Here is an 18,061-nt window from a genome sequence, read left to right as displayed (position 1 = left end):
CCATGTTTTTACTGTATTTTAATTTAATTTTTTTTTATTTTAATTTACTTGTTTTTTTTAATTATTTGTAGGTTTTGGGTTTGAGGAGCTGTTTTAGGTGGGCTTTAATTTTCTGAGAGTTTGAAATATTCCCTGACTGTGAATGACATTTCTCACACCTTTATGCCATCCTTACATGCCAGCCTTTTCAGCACCATCTTTTTCACATTTCACTGAAAGTCACACAATTGAGATGTCTTACATTTTGCCGAAACAGAAAATAAGTATGATGGTGAGATGCCAGCCATTATTCTCTGTAATGAGACCTAAAGCATGGCCATTGCCTTCATGACAGGGCACCCCAGTTGTGCAATAAGGAATCTAAAATTTTCCTTCGTTTACTGCATACGGACCACCATGAATACCTACTTAGAGACTACAGTGAGGGTCTCTGATATAAGATAGATCCCTACTTTCCAGTGTAAATTAAAGCATGTGTCTACATATTGTATGAGTGTGTATGTTCAGTGTGTATGAACTTTTACTTTATTTTTTAGCAAGCAGTGAATGTCTGATGGGTTTAGGAAATTTTTGGTAGAACTGATATACCACAGAAGTAGGTAAATGCTTGATGATGTGCCAAGGATATAAATAAATTTGTAATAATATACCAAGTGTGTAGATAAACAAAATTAACACAGTGCACTGGATATTGTACCCTTTATCATAAATCTACCATAAGGAGATATATGTGTGTGACAGAATAAGTGATGTGTGTGTGTGTGTGTGTGTGTGTGTGTGTGTGTGTGTGTGTAGTACATTGACATGCACTCTATCAAAAATGCATTGGTCAACAAAACTTACACACTGAATGATTATCCACTGACAAAAGCTCTAATCATATTCTCTACCCTGTCAACACTTATCTATGAAGTATATAGCAAATAGAACACATCACATACAACAGATGCAGTAGCAACAGCAACACTGTACTTCTGATACATGCCATGATCACTACATACAAACAGTACAATGTACTGCACCAATACAAACACAATATGGCTTGCATGGAGGGCTCCAACCTTACAACCTCCATTTTTAGTGCTTTGCTATCATGTATATTACAAGATAAAATTTTCTGATACCTTGTATGTAGCTTGGGTTTAGAATTATTAATGCAAATATGAACAAGCAATATTTGATACCTACAAGCGCAGTAGGAGGCAACTACAAAAATGCCTGGGGGTGCACTCGGCTGTAATGAGAGATCCACTTTGTTCTTGTACATGGGCACTCAAAAGCTTACTCTTTTTTTTTTTGCTCAAACTTTTTTTTATTAGGTTTTACTGCAAATGATATGTTGAACTGCGGTGGTGGTGCTGCGGTAGCGTTGTCGCCTCACAGTAAGACGTTGCCCTGTTCGATTCTCAGCTAAAGCATCTTCTGTGTGGAGACATGCGTGAATGGGCGTACCTTCGTTGAAGGTTGTGCATCAGGGCTGGCAACTCGGTATGTAAAAATCTACTGCCAATCATTAGCGGACCGGAGTTCCGGTGTGGCGACCCCTAACCGGGAAAAGCCGAAAGATACAACAACTGCAAATGATATGTTATTAATTAATGTAGTGATATGTTTCTTGGTAAAATACAATAAGAATAAAAAATAACTTAGTAACTATTTACAATATGTACAAGCATTCCTGAAAAAGAAAGTAAATAATTGAGTTAACATATATACATTTATATTAAATTGCATTTGATAACAAGTAAAAATTTTAAGACAAAATGGTCATTGGTTATCTTTTGAAACTATTTACTTTACAAAACTGGTATTTTGCAAATAGACATCAATAAGAGATAAGACTTAATCAATGGATATTTAATTGTCTTTAGAAATACATTGCTTTTCTTTATGTCAACCTCTCTGAAGGCAGTCGTTCACAGTGATGATTGCAGTTCTTCAAACTGTGATGGATATGGCATGTTTCATTTTCTTGTGATGCTTTTTCTCACCACAGCTAAAACTGTCCATAATAAATAGAGATTCTCCATATTAATTTCATATTTGTCTAGTAAATTAAATAGCACTAAAATCTGGTTATAGAAAAGGATTCAGATTACAAATCTTAAAGGAAATCTTCAATTTTGTTCCAATAGATATCTATAAGTGGACAATCAAAATATATGTATCCAGTCAGAATTACAACACTGTTTACATCTTCAAAATTCAACATGTTTTTCTTTATTAAATGTTGCTGCTCTATTGGGTGTTAAAAAGCTTATATGTAAAATTTTCATATGAAAATAATGCCAATAGAGTATCCAAAAAGTGTTTTTATAGATTTAAATAGCTAAAATGTATGTTATTCTGAAATCAATATATTATGACCCAATGTGATATAATCCTATTAGTATTATGACCCAATGTGATATAATCATAACATTTATTTAAATTTCTATTGTATGTGATAAAAAATCTTATAAAGGTATGAAATTGTTTTTCAAATTAAAATTATTATACAAGATTTAATGTAGTTTCTTTATAGTGATGTTTCTTTTTATTGAGAATGTGATAAAGGAATGGATTTAGCTTGTGCAAAAAGTCTAATATTTTGTTAAGAAATCTTACAGATCTAGATTATATTTTTCAACTGTTAGTGTCTTTACTTTTATATGCTCCAGACAATTCTACCAATATACTAAATTATTATTTTCAAGATAGCAAGTTTTTGTTTTGTGAGTTTTTTTTAATCTTTTGCAATATTAAAGGAGATTAATTTGCCAGCCCAAAGTTTCAGCTCTCTATTACTTAAAATTGTAGTTTTAACAGTTTTTGGCATAATATTAATACATTTGGATTGAGTAGAGAAAGAAAGATATTAAACTGAACATAAATATATAGATAGATCCAAAAGAGATTACTTATATTATTGTTTTTAATTATGTCAATTTTCTTGGCATTGAAAAGTGAAAAATGTAATGCTTTCCAGTTTGAATTTTATCTGGGATCTAACCAATTAAGAATAACTTTAAAAGTTGCTGCTTTTGTATAGTTTCTCTATTTGGGAAATTTATACTTCCTGATTTTCAAGATCTAGTATGATGATAATAAGCGATTCTATGGTATTTGGTAACCAGAGCAAATGTATTAATAGTTTATTATTATTATTTCTTTCAAATGTACTTTATTTGGAGGGAGAACTAGAGCTTGAATTACATACAAGACTTTTGGAAATAGATCCATTTTTATTACTTGTATTCTATCTTCAAAAGAAATTGTCTGTTCCATAAAATAAATAAATAAATAAATTAGCAATTTTTTCCCAATTCTTTTTCATAATTTGCAACTTTGGTTTATTCTATAGTTTCCTTAATAATAATAGCCAAATCTGTTAAAGTTGAAGATTCTTTATTTATAAAGTTTTTTTGTTTTTGTTTTTTTTTTTTGTTTTTGTCTGTTTGTATGTGTTTCTTTTTATTTATATGTAGAAAACTGTGACTCTGAGCTGTTAAATTGTAGACCTGAGATTTTCTGATATTGCTTAATGATATAAGTTAGTTTTTCTAGCATTTTTTTAAGTTTAATATAGTTAGCATTATGACATCAGGAAAGAGCATGATTTTAGAAGTAAGTTATCAGCAATCTCTATACCTTTTATTTTTAGATTAGATTGAATTGATATTTCTAAGATCTGTATAGCTATTGCAAATAAAATAGGGGCTAGAGGGAATCCTTGCTTTGTACCTCTAGTTCAAGGTATAGGGTCTGAGGAAAATGGTCCTAACTTAGCATAGGCTTTATTGTCTGCATAAAAGAGAATTGTAGTGTGATGGAAAATCTAAAACTTCTAATGCTTTAAATAAGTATCTTCAGTTCAACAAACTAGAGGCTTTCTCAATATCAAGATTAATAAAAGTATTTTCTGCTTTTATTTCTTAGAGTATCTAAGAGTGTCGTTGTTCTTTTAATATTACCAAATGTCTGTCTTTTATATATAAAACCAATTTTATTTATATTATTTGTGTGAAATAGCTTCTTTTAATTTAACTTTAAAAATGGGTATACTGATCTTGTATTCTGTATTTAAGAGTGAAATAGGTCTGTAAGAGGAGCATACTTGTGGATTTTTATTCTCTTTATATATTGAGGAAATTAATATTTTTAGGATGGGGAATTGTTTTAATTAGCTGAATGTCTATAATAGATAACTTAAAAAGGTTTACTTAAGGAATTACATTCATAGGTTTATAGGTGTTTACTAAGCTAACAACCACATGGGCCTTTTTAAGCCTAGCCATGCATCCCAAATCTCTGACAAGTTCTGATACCCTTGATAATTGTAAACAGGGGTTTGGGAGATGAACCATTTACAGGTTACCCGTGTCCTGTAGAGACATAGGTGCCAAACCAGGGATGAATTTTTGGTTTCCCATCCAACTGTCCAAGTTGCACTTGAATTGGGTTAGGGAGGAACTCTGATTCACATTAATGGGGAGCCTGTTCCATAGATGCAGTAGTCCATCGATGCAGTAGAAACTTCTTTATGTTTATATATTCACAAAAACCGTGGACTTCAGATAAAGGACTAATAACTTCATTTCAAAACATAACAATACAGTGGAAAATTATGGAACATTTTCCATAGAAAATTTCTGTTCCCTATGGATGTATGATAAACTGCAACAGGGCTAGCCACCAGGTGGTGTAAAGCTTAGCTCTATATGGCTGTCATTGTTGAAGTGACACCCTGACCCCATGTGCAAAAATGGGAAACGGATTGTGGATGGATGGGCATATGATAGTTTCCTTCAATGAGCACATTTTATTGGCTTGTTTAAGTTTTGGTCTTGGTTGCATATGTGATGGGCATGCCCACAAATGCCTAGATGGTGGCTTAGAACTACAGAGTTTTTTTAGCATTTTGCTTAGAAACTATATTTATGTTATCAATGCTAGATTTTCAGTATAACAGATCTCATATAAAAGAGATAGAAAAATGTTTGCAACATTGGCTTCCAAACTTTTTATATCAGCAAGAAAGAACAAATCGATTCCTTTGAATGAACCAATTCATTTATCTTTCTAGTGGATATATGCTGGAAATACTGCTTTGAACATATTGAACAATGTTTCATGATGTTAGCAGCTGATCTTACATAAAATTATTTCTATTTTCTTATTCTTAGTGTTAAATTATTACTTCTTAGTACTTTTAGACATGGCTGAGAGAACAGGTGTATTGCCTATAAACTATATATACCATTCTAGTATTATGTATTGTATTGGTGGTTTGGATGAAAGCAGCAAGGTGTTGGAAAGGGAGAGATAAAGGGCGTCTTGGTATACAAATTTATGTTGGTATATGAATATATATGTTTTTCACTTGTTTTCTATTGTATGTTCTTTGTTTGTACTAGGATGAAAAATACAATAAAAAAGTATAAGGAAAAAGATGTGCCTAAATTAGTATAAATAACCGAGAAGTCCTGATTTGCTGAGGCTCTCAAAACTTAGTATGTAGTAACAATGCAATCAGTGGAAAGAAGATCTAGGAACATTTTAAAAATGTGATCAATACAGCTGTGGAACCCTGACTGCCATAACAAATATAGATGTTGTTTTGCTTCAGTTCAACGTTTTCAGGTAAGTCGTAAAATGCTTTTAAAATAATTAGTGCACTTATAGTTTTACAGCCTACATTTTATTAAAAAAAAATTTAAACAATAAATTTATTTAACACTCCATTACTTGGACAATCCCACTGTGAAAAGCCTGTTTAATGGAAATAAAGCTCTAATAAAGGGCCAGCATCAAAAGAGCTGTTCTCAGTGTAAGTATGCCCTGATTCCAAAACACCTGCTCTTTTTTAATTTCTCCAAGTCTTTTGGGTTTCTAATACTGTGAAGGGAATGGACCCCATTTCTAAGTCAAAGTATGATTAAAGTTCATGAAATTAGTATTGTTTCAATCTTTGATGTCAGCCAGTAGTGCTCTTCGCAGCACCTGCAATGTGCCCAGTAATGACTCCTTCTGCAGTTCGTATGGAGTTACATGGATTGGTAACAAATCCAAATACGACTGTAAATTCTTTTTTATAAGACCCATTTCTCATATTACTATTGCAACTGTCTGGGTATCATTCTTCAACATTGCTCTCATTTCTGCCTGCAGATCCTGAAACTTTATGACTTTGTGTCTCCTTGTACGCAAGACATTGTAGGCACTGGATGTGGCAGTTTCAATGATCAATGCTACTCTTGTCTTCTTTATTGGACCACTATATCCAGTTTTCTAGTATCTATCTTTTGAACTGTTGGTAATGGATGACCCCATGTGATATAGATTTCTTCATTTTCTTTGATGCTCTGTGGCTCATGTTTCCAGTGTTTTTCGGCCACTTCAATACCATAATGTTGGCACAATCCCCAGTGCAACAGTTTTGCCACATTATTATGCCTTTCAGTATACAGTCCTTCTGCCATTAGTATGTCGCAACCAGCAATGAGGTATGCAACTGTTTCCAATTCAGTTTTATAAAACCTACATTTGTCTGTTTCTCCCACATGTTCAATGAACTTTATAAACCAATGTGTACGCATCCCACTATCTTGGGCTGCTAATATTAACATTTCATCTCTTGGTTTGAATTTGCCTCTCCTTAACCATTCCTGTGTTCGTTCCTGATCAACACGAGGTTCTTCCAGAAGTTTTCTATACTTGCAACTATATTTATGCTTTTTCCACATTTCTTGTCTGATCCTTCACCTTATATTCTTTCTTTTATTTTTTGGCACATTCAGTTGCTGCCTGATTTTTATCTACTTCTGGTTTGATTTCCATTCCTGCTTGATGCTGATAATCTACTGCTAGATTAAGCAGAGAAGTCATCTTAGATTTATTCTCCTCATGTTTCAAAACTTTCACTATGTTTGGGTCTTGTGAGGTCAGCAGATATGTGTGGAGTCCCACGATTGCAGATATATACATATAATCAATTTCAAGGAGGCCCATCCCTCCTTCGAATGTGGAATATATAATCTTGGTATACACTGATTTTTATAAATCATTTGGTGAGCATGAAGCATCCTTCTTGTTTTCCTGTCTAATCTAGCCAACACGTTTTGGGACCAGTCAGTCACTCCAAAACTATAAGTTAGGACAGGAAGAGAAAATTGGTTTATAGCTTAGATTTTGTTCCTAGATGTCAGTGCTGTTTCCAGGATTAAATTAAGTCTTCTGAAGTATTCCTTATTAAGTTTTATTCACATTTGTTTGTGTTTTATTGTTGATCCTTCATTAATTTCCAAATATTTATACACTCTTTCTTGCTCAAGTTCTTTTATATCACATTCTTGTCCCAAACTGATGTTTTCCTTGCATTGCAGTTTTCCTCCTTTAAAGGTTACATTTCCACATTTATCAAGACCAAATGACATTCTTATATCATCTGAAAAAGTTTTGACAACTTGCAATTGTGCTTTCAGTTCCTCATCTGATGAGCTATCATCATCATCTTCTTTCGGCTGTTCCTGTTGGGGGTCACCACAGCAGATCACCTGTTTCCATTTCTTCCTGTCCTCTGCATCTTGCTCTGTCACACCAACCACCTGCATGTCCTCTCTCACCACATCCATAAACCTTATCTTAGGCCTTCCTCTTTTCCTGTTACCTAGTAGCTTCATCCTTAGCATCTTTTTCCCAATATACTCAGCATCCCTCCTCAGCACATGTCCAAACCAACGTAATCGTGCCTCTCTGGCTTTGTCTCCAAACCTTCCAACCTGGGCTGACCCTCTAATATACTTATTCCTAATCCTGTCCACCCTCGTCACACCCAGTGCAAATCTTAACATCTTTAATTCTGCCACATCCAGCTCAAACTCCTGCCTTTTTGTCAATGCCACTTTCTCCAACCCATATAACATAGCTGGTCTCACTACCCTCTTGTAGACTTTCCCTTTCACTCTTACAGGTACTCATCTGTCACAAATCACTCCTGACACTCTTCTCCACCCACTCCATCCTGCCTGTACTCTCTTCTTCACCTCTCTTCCACACTTACCATTACTCTAAACTATTGACCCCAAGTATTTAAACTCATCCACCTTCGCCACCTCTACTCCTTGCATCCTCACCATTCCTCTATCCTCCCTCTCATTCACACACATATATTCTGTCTTAGTCTTGCTGACCTTCATTCCTCTTCTCTCTAGAGCATATCTCCATCTCCCCAGGGTCTCCTCCACCTGTTCCCTACTCTCACTACAGATCACAATGTCATCTACAAACATCATAGTCCACGGGGACTCCTGTCTGATCTCGTCTGTCAACCTGTCCATCACCATTGCAAATAAGAAAGGGCTCAGAGCTGATCCTTGATGTAACCCCACCTCCACCTTAAACGCATCCGTCAATCCCACCGCAGACCTCACCGCTGTCACACTACCCTCGTACATTTCCTGTACCACTCTTACATACTTTTCTGACACTCCTGACTTCCTCATACAATACCACAACTCCTGTCTAGGCACCCTGCCATATGCTTTCTATAAGTCTACAAAAACACAATGCAACTCCTTCTGACATTCTCTGTACTTCTCCATCAACACTCTCAGAGCAAAGATCACATCTGTAGTGCTCTTTCCTGGCATGAAACCATACTGCTGATCACTAATCATCATGTACCTTCTTAACCTTGCTTCCACTACTCTTTCCCATAACTTCATGCTGTGACTGATCAATTTAATCCCTCTGTAGTTACTACAGCTCTGCACATCACCCTTTTTCTTAAAAATCAGTACCAAAACACTTTTTCTCCATTCCTCAGGCATCCTCTTACTTTCCAAGATTTCATTAAACAATCTGGTTAAAAACTCCACTGCAATTTCACCTTAACACCGCCATGCTTCCACAGGTATGTCATCTGGGCCAACAGCCTTTCCATTCTTCATTCTCTTCATAGCTATCCTTACTTCCTCCTTGCTAATCCATTGTACTTCATGATTCACTATCCCTACATCATCCAACCTTCTCTCCCTCTCATTCTCTTCATTCATCAACCCCTCAAAGTACTCTTTCCATCTCCTCAAACACTCTCCTTGCTTGTGAGTATGTTTCCCTCATTATCCTTTATCACCTTTACCTGCTGCACATCTTTCCTAGCTCGGTCCCTCTGTCTAGCCAATTGGTACAGGTCCTTTTCTCCCTCCTTAGTGTCCAACCTTTCATACAACTCGTCATATGCCTTATCCTTCGCCACCTCTCTCTTCGCCATGCACCTCATCTTCTTATACTCCTGTCTACTTTCTTCATCTCTCTGACAATCCCACTTCTTCTTTGCCAACCTCTTTCTCTGTATACTCTCCTGTACTTCCTCATTCCACCACCATGTCTCCTTGTCGTCCTTCCTCTGTCCAGATGTGATACCAAGTACCCTTCTAGCCGTCTCCCTTACTAGCTCTGCTGTAGTTACCCAGCTATTTGGTAACTCTTCACTGCCACCCAGTGCCTGCCTTAACTCATCCCTGAACTCCACCTCACAATTACCCTTTTTCAGTTTCCACCACTTGATCCTTGGTGCTGCCCTCATACTCCTCCTCCTCTTCTTGATAACCAACGTCATCCTACAAACCACTATTCTATGCTGCCTAACTACACTTTCTGCGGTCACCACTTTACAGTCTCCAATCTCCTTCAAACTGGCCCTCCTACATAAGATATAATCCACCTGTGTGCATCTTCCTCCACTCTTGTATGTCACCCTATGCTCCTCCCTCTTGTTAAAATATGTATTCACCACATGTCCATCCTTTTCGCAAAATCCACTACCATCTGACCTTCTGCATTCCTTTGTTTAACACCATACCTACCCATCACTTCCTCATCCCCATTGAAATCTGCTCCAATCACCACTCTCTCACCCTTTGGTACAGTCATCACCACTTCATCCAATTCACTCCAAAATTTTTCTTTCTCATCCATTGCACACCAAACTTGTGGAGCATATGCACTAACAACATTCATCATTACACCATAAATTTCCAGCTTCATAAACATCACTCTATCTGACACTCTTTTCACCTCCAAAACACTCTCAGCATACTGTTCCTTCAGAATAACTCCTACGCCATTTCTCCTCCCATCCACACCATGATAAAACAATTTGAACCCACCTCCGATACACCTAGCCTTACTCCCCTTCCATCTGGCCTCTTGCACACACAATATACCAACCTTCCTTCTGTCCATCATATCAGCTAGCTCTCTCCCTATACCAGTCATACTGCCAACATTCAAAGTTCCGACCCTCACTACCACAGTCCTAGCCTTTCTCCTCTCTTCCTGCCTTTGGCTAGGTCTTCCGCCTCTTCTCCTCCTTCGGCCAACAGTAGCCCAATTTCCGCTAGCACCCTGTAGGCTAACAGTACTGGTGGCAGTCGTTGTTAACCCGGGCCTCGACTGATCCGGTATAAAAATATTTCTTAGTGTCTGCATGAAATGGTTTGGCAAAGTTTTACGCCGGATGCCCTTCCTGACGCAACCCTCCCAATTTATCCAGGCTTGGGACCGGCACAAAGAAATGCACTGGCTTGTGCATCCCCAGTGGCTGGGTTTCCTCATCTGATGAGCTATACAGTTTTAAATCATTGACAAAGAGAAAGTGAAAAGTCTTTACACTTTGTTGTTTTCTAGGAGCCAGATTATACCCATGGCCTAAGCTGTTGAGTAAACAGCTTAATGGATTAAGGGCAAGGCAGAATAGTAAAGGTGACAGGCAGTCACCCTGGAATATCCCCCTTTGAATTTTTATCCATGGGATAACAATTTATCCTTTATCATGGCTTAATTGCAAAGTGGTCTTGCCACTGTTTCATGGTCACTGCAATATAGTTGATCAGTGTAGGGTGTAACTTACACATTTTTAAGCACTCTTTTATCCATGAATGAGGGATACTATCAAATGCTTTTTTGTAGTCAATCCATGCCATACTTAGATTAGTCCCCTTTTTACAGTTCTGCACTATGACTTTATTTAACAACAAATGATCCTTTGTTCCATATAACTTTCTTTTATTGGCCTTTTGTTCTACTGCTATAATTGAGTTTTCTTCTAAATGACTGTAAACTCTGTCGGCATCAATTCCCGAGAATAGTTTATACGTCATTGGAAAGGAAAGTTATTGGTTTATAATTTTTAGGGTAGCTTGCAGGTTCACTCTTAAGTAGGAGCATTGTTTTTCCTTTGGTTAGCCAGGCTGGTGTCTGTTCTGGGTGTGCATATAAATAGTTCTTACTCATGGCTAAATCTTCGTGCAAAGATGTTAATACTTTTAACCAGAAGTTAGGTACTGCATCTGGCCCTGGGATTTTCCAATTAGAAGCTTTTCTTAACTTTGTTTCAATCTCTCTAGCTGTTACTTCATCCCATTTCATATCCTGTACCTTTAAACTTCTTATTCTTTCTTTTACTTCTTCTGTCCATTTAGCATCTTTATTATGTTCCACAGGATCTTCATAGATACTTCTCCAAAATGTATCTGTTTCTTCTTTTTTTGGTGATCTTTCAATTCCTTTTACCTTAATTCCCAGTTCTCTATAAAACCTTTTTGGGTTATCAATAAATTGCTTATTTTGCACATTTCCTTTATATTTATCTTTGTATCTTCCAAGTTTTTCCGCCTGTGCTGAAATTTTTAGTTTGTTATTTGCGATAGTGCATGATAGAGCCTAGTCTGTTCTAATACTATGCATTGCTTTTATCACATCTGTCTTTCTTAGTATTTTTGTTGATCTATTCCCTATTCTATAGTCTCCTAGCAGTGACACTTCTTGTCTTAATTGCTTTATAATTCTCTCTATTCGATATTTCCATGATGGTATTCGATTCAACCTGCTCTCAGTGTAAGTGACTTACTTTGGTGTAAGGCCAATCTATAAACAGGCTTACTACTGGTACCAGATTCCAAAACACCTCTGTCAGCCTGCTCTCAGTGTAAGTGGTCACTTACACCAAGTGCAACTCTTTTGGAAATGGGGCCATAGTATTTCAAATGGTATAATGTATGGGTGCAATGATTGTTTTCTAATGAACGTGAACTTCTTTTTATTAGTGTTCTTTTAAATCTGAGGTGCCCCCTCCACACCCACACGCATGTACCATCTCTTATTTTTTAGCTGTTTGAGTATGTAAACCACTCATAGGTTTAAAGGTAATTACTAGGCTGGTTGCCCTTGTGAGCCATGTTTTTAAACCTAGCCAATTTTTCTTTCAAAAGTGAGAATCAAAGCTTAAAATCTTAAAACAGAAAACAATGAGCTCTTGCAGAGAATTGTTACTGTACTACTTTGTAATAACCCTCTAAGAAGTATGAATAAGCATGAATAATGAATGTAGAATGCATTATTTATGTTCTAGTTTTATGTATGCATGCAGCATAGGATGGCATATATTTACTTCTATCCCTTTGAAATATTTAAAGATTTCAGTAAAGAATTCATTTGTATTTCCTTCCCTGTTTCTTCATTCATCTAGAAGCAAATAAATGAAGTACTTTGGCCTGTCTTTTTATGGATTTTGTTTTGCTTAAGGTTACACACATCATTAATGATATTTTTTTGGATTGCCTTCATCTTGACAATACATTTGTAAAGTGTGACTTTTGGAAATGGATAGAGTACATAATATCTTCCCTTGTCTTTATACAGTGGCAATTTATTATCGCCTACATTCCTTCTGTTTTTGATATCTTTCCCTCTACATCTGGACATCCTTCGGAGTTTCATATAATCATTAAATAATATGTAATTTATGTATTTATTTGGTAATTAGATAGCTCTACTGGTCCAGTTTACACTATTTTCATATGTGACTCTCATCAAGAATTGCACGAATGACAAATGTAAATACTGGCTAACAGTAGATTACTGCATTTTCAGGAACATACAGAAGGCTTACTAAATTGGTCAATTACTACACTGCCTCAAAGTGGTGCTGCGGTAGCGTTGTCACCTCACAGTTAGACGTTGCCCGTTCAATTCTCATTTAGAGCGTCTTCTGTGTGTCGACATGCGTGAACGGGCGTTCCTTCATGGAAGGTTGTGCGTTAGGCCTGGCAAGCCAGTATGTAAAAATCTACTGCCAATCATTAGCGGACCGGAGTTCCGCTGTGGCGACCCCTAACTGGGAAAAGCCAAAGGAAACAAACAAACAAACTACACTGCCTCAAACGAAGAATGCCAATTTGTGTTATAGATGTCTTCTTTTAGCTCTCCGGTATGATCATTATCTAGTTATTTGTCTTACCTGACATGCTGAGCATAGCTGCCCACATGCTACCACCCCTACATTAGCTTTCTCTGGATTTTTGTATTGTTGGTCCAAGACTCTTAATTCTTTGTATACTTTCTCCAGTTTATCCATATTTGAACTAAATGTTCAACCCTTACAGGAGTTTCAAGAGGTTACTTTATTCAGGCTTGCACAGGAATGGAACATATAACACAAAGCAGTGAGCAGAAGGCAATAATCTGGAATCAGTTACTATGTACTGCAGGACACACAGACACACAGACACACAGACACACACACACACACACACACACACACACACACACACACACACACACACACACACACACACATACGCATTCTGCATGCACCTAGGGCAATTTGAACATCATCAATTCAAGTCTTGCTTTACCCTATTACAAATAGTGTCATTCATAAAACCTTCCTTTGTTATCCCTTCCTACCCAAGTTTATTCAGTAAAACGTTAACTCAGATGTGCCCAAAACGTGATTTATGTTGCATCCCACTGCTTGTATTGCATCACTAAACCCGTTCTAAATCTGCACATCTCTTAAGGCACTCCTAAATTGTGCATGTTTTTTTAATCAAAAACCTTTATTGAATAATGTTATATACGGATGTACTAATAACAACTGTGATGAAAGGAGGTACTGCCAGCACAGTTAGCTATAAATCTGTAAATAATTATATGTCATTTGTGAAAATCAAACTAATGTATACAAGATGCTAGTGTTACAAATGTATTAAAACTGCATATCATATAAGATGCTCATGTTACAAATGTATTAGAACTGTATGTCATGTGTATATCAAAGTGTTTTGCGCAGATGTTTGTGTGAAAAATTATTTGTAAAGTGCTTGTGCTTAAAATGTATCCACAGTGTACCCTACTGGAAGAGAACAGAAATGTACGTGCACTATTGTTAACTGTTTAAATGCTAACAGAGGAAACTGGAGGGTTAACTTCAGTCCAGCAAACTTTAGAAAAATATTTGAAATTAAATTACTTTATAGGCTAGGCCATAAAGAAGCTGTCTCTCAGATTTCAATACAACTAGAGAAACAAAGTCTGTACTAGAAAGCTTTCTGTATTGTCTTTAAGGTCAACTAATTGCGACTCTGAAAACATGAAGGAATGCAATTGTTTTATGACTTCCAGCTACTGCCAAAGATCTGAGCAAAAGCCCTTTTATTAGTATTTTTACAGATAGATGCTAAATACTGCCAGCTTCAGCAATGGGGGTTTTGCCTGGGAACTAGAAGTCAGATGAACAGAAATGATGTCATTCTGCAAGCTATTCCAGCAGTAATATTTTAAATATTATTTAGAGAAGTTTCTTAGTGAGACAGAGCATTCTGTAGTCTGTCTTGGACCTGACAACAACAAGAACAACCATTCACCTCATCTACCTTGCTCTAATTAAGTTAGTTGCTAGGGTATAGTAATTCTCTTAGATACAGTCAGGAATATAGTGAAACTTAGTTTAGATATTTTTCATTATTTGTGTGAGCCTGTACTGCAATGCTATTTTAAATATTTCCTGTGGTTTTGAACTCAGATGTCACTGTGAATTTATATTTAGTATTGTCTTGTTCTATTATTATTCATTATTAAATAAATTTAAACCTTTCATTGCGGCTTATCTGTGTAGACATATTTAAGTTTTAGAATACTTGCATATTTATTTGGTGACACAGTGTGGGACACTCCTAATAGCCTTGCTCTTGGTCAAAATACCATTTGTATTAATATTAATATTACACAGTAAAATTGGTCACACTTTGTTAAGGGCCTTAAGGTAGCTGTGAAGGAGTGACTGGTGGGAGTGGAAACTACCTTATAGTCTGGGCAAAAGGGGGATAGCTAGTAAACCTGTGTCAGCCTTTGCCAGGTATGTGTGTGTGTGTGTGTGTGTGTGTGTGTGTGTGTGTGTGTGTGTGTGTGTGTGTGTGTGTGTGTGCGCAAATCAAATCTCAAAGAGTGTGTGTGTGTCAGCTGCTTGGGCAGAGACATGAACCACTGGTTGGACAGAGAGGGTGCTGGAGGTCTTGGATTGGTTACTCAGCTGAGATCTCAACTCTATAGCTTTGTCAGTGGGGAGTCCTATTGCGGATCTGGGGGAAGAGGGAGAAACCAGTCCTGGACTGACTGCAGTCTGTATGTACTCTTAAGGGAAATTGCACTTGATGCAGAAAGCTGCAGCTGGAAATACTGTGTGTGTACCTTTTATCCTCCCAGTGAACACCCTCCACTGTCGCCAGTGGTGAGGATTGAGGCTCCTTGATTACTGGTTGGCAGTGGATGGTTGTCACAACAACAAAGGAAAATACACCATCAAAGCTAATTACAATCAAATGTAAGTGCAATTTACAACTATAAACTTAATCATATAAAAGGTTAACCAACCTTGACAGTGTTAACACAGTCCATCTATTTAACTGAGATTCATATTGCTACACCCCCTAAGTCTTAAAAAAACGTAATGTTAAATTTCTGTTCAAAGTCTTGAAAATCACCCGTTCTGATGTTTAGCATCCATAAACTATTACTTGCTTGAGAAAGCATTAAGTCAGAGAGGCTACTTGTCCATCACTTAGCAACAGACTCGTTCCTTGATCATGTTTGTCTCAAGTTCCTTAACTCCCTTTATCAAATTCTTCAAGGCACTTGTTAGTAGAAGGCATTTCTTCTTCTTCCAGGACAGGGTTATTACTTTCTTCCACATATGCGTGATTAAATGTAAGAAAGAACATTGTATATTAGGCAGGTGGACATTAGGGTTATTACCTATCAGAGAATGTGCAGGAGAAATAGTAACATTTCTTGCCTGAATTGTAGTACATATAACCTGCAACAGATACTTCATAGGTAATATGTCTGAACACTCTCAAAATATACAGCACCATGTTTCTAGCTTTTGCATGGTGTACCTCTGACAAATTGGAGGATGAGCTGTCAACATAGATGTGAGTCTTAGTGGAGTGTAAAAATATTTGAATATATACTGCCAGTCAAAAAACTATAATGACACAACTTTGCAGAATACCTAGGGATTTGAATTAAAGTAGTCCAGATGTATTTGCTGATTTTAATATCACACCTCTTTCCCATATTAGTCTGTATGCATCTAAAATAGGAAACTTGTGAATGATTAATATTTTATATAATTTAGTGAGGAGTTTCTTATCTAGGATCCAGTCCCTCCTAGTATCAGTCCACCAGGTTACCTACAGTGGGCAATCAAGCATTTGATAGTATCCCACATTTATGGATAAAAGAGTGCTTAAACATGTATAAGATACATCCTACACTGATTGACTACATTACAGTAACCATGAAACAGTGGCAGACCACTTTGCAATTAAGCCATGATAAAGGACAGATTATTATCCCAGGGATACATATTCAAAGGGGGATATTCCAGGGTGACTCTCTGTCACCATTGCTATTCTGCCTTCCCATTAATCCATTAAGCTGTTTACTTAACAGCTTAGGCCATGGCTACAATTTGGCTTCTAGAAAACAACAAAGTCTAATGACGTCTCATCTTCTCTTTGTCGATGATTTAAAACTGTATAGCTCATCAGATGAGGAACTGAAAGCACAAGCTGCAGGTTGTCAAAACTTTTCCAGATGATATTGGAATGTCATTTAGTCTTGATAAATGTGCAAAAGCAACATTTAAAAAAGGAAAACTGCAGCACCAGGAAAACATCAGCTTGGGACAAGAATGTGATATAAAAGAACTTGAGCAAGAGGGATTGTATAAATACCTGGGAATTGATGAATGATCAGCAATAAAACATGAACAAATGCAAATAAAGCTCAGTAAGGAGTACTTTAGAAGACTTAAATTAATCCTGAAAACAGCATTGACATCTAGGAACAAGATCCAAGCCATAAATCAATTTGCTCTTCCTGTCCTAACTTACAGTTTTGGAGTGATTGACTACCCCCAAAATGTAATGGATGGATTAGATAGGAAAACAAGAAGAATGTTTCATGCTCACCAAATGATTTATAAAAATCAGTGCATACCAAGATTATATATTCCCCGTTCCAAAGGAGGGATGGGCCTCATTGAAATTTATTAAATGTATAGATATGCAATCATGGGACTCCTCACATATCTACTGACCTCACAAGATCCAAATGTAGTGAAAGTTTTGAAACATGAAGAGAATAAATCTAAGATGATGTCTCTGCTTAATTTAGCAGAAGCATATCGATGTCAAGCAGGAATGTAAATCAAACCAGAAGTAGATAAAAACCAGGCAGCAAATGAATGTGCTAAAAAAACAAAAGAAAGAATATAAGGTGAAGGATCAGATGAGATGGCAAGAAATGTGGAAAAAACATAAATATAGTTGCAAGTATAGAAAACTTCTGGAAGACCCTCATGTTGATCAAGAGCGGGCACAGGAATGGTTAAGGAGAGGTGAATCCACATTAAGAAATGTAAGGTTAATATTGGCAGCCCAAGATAGTGGGCTATGTACATGCTGGTGTACAAAGTACATTGAACATGTGGGAGAAACAGACATATGAAGGTTTTGTAAAACCGAATTGGAAACAGTCACACACCTTGTTGCTGGTTGTGATGCACTAATGGCAGAAGGACTGCATACTAAAAGACATAATAATGTGGCGAGATTGTCACACTGGAGATGGTATTGAAGTGTCTAAAAAACACTGGAAACATGAGCCACACAGAATCATAGAAAATGATGGAGTTTATATCACATGGGATAGGCCAATACCAATAGTTCAA

Source organism: Protopterus annectens, chromosome 8.part1 (assembly GCF_019279795.1).
Source record: "Protopterus annectens isolate FY-2018-M chromosome 8.part1, PAN1.0, whole genome shotgun sequence".
NCBI classification, from domain to species: Eukaryota; Metazoa; Chordata; order Ceratodontiformes; family Protopteridae; genus Protopterus; species Protopterus annectens.
This window is presented reverse-complemented; position numbering follows the sequence as displayed.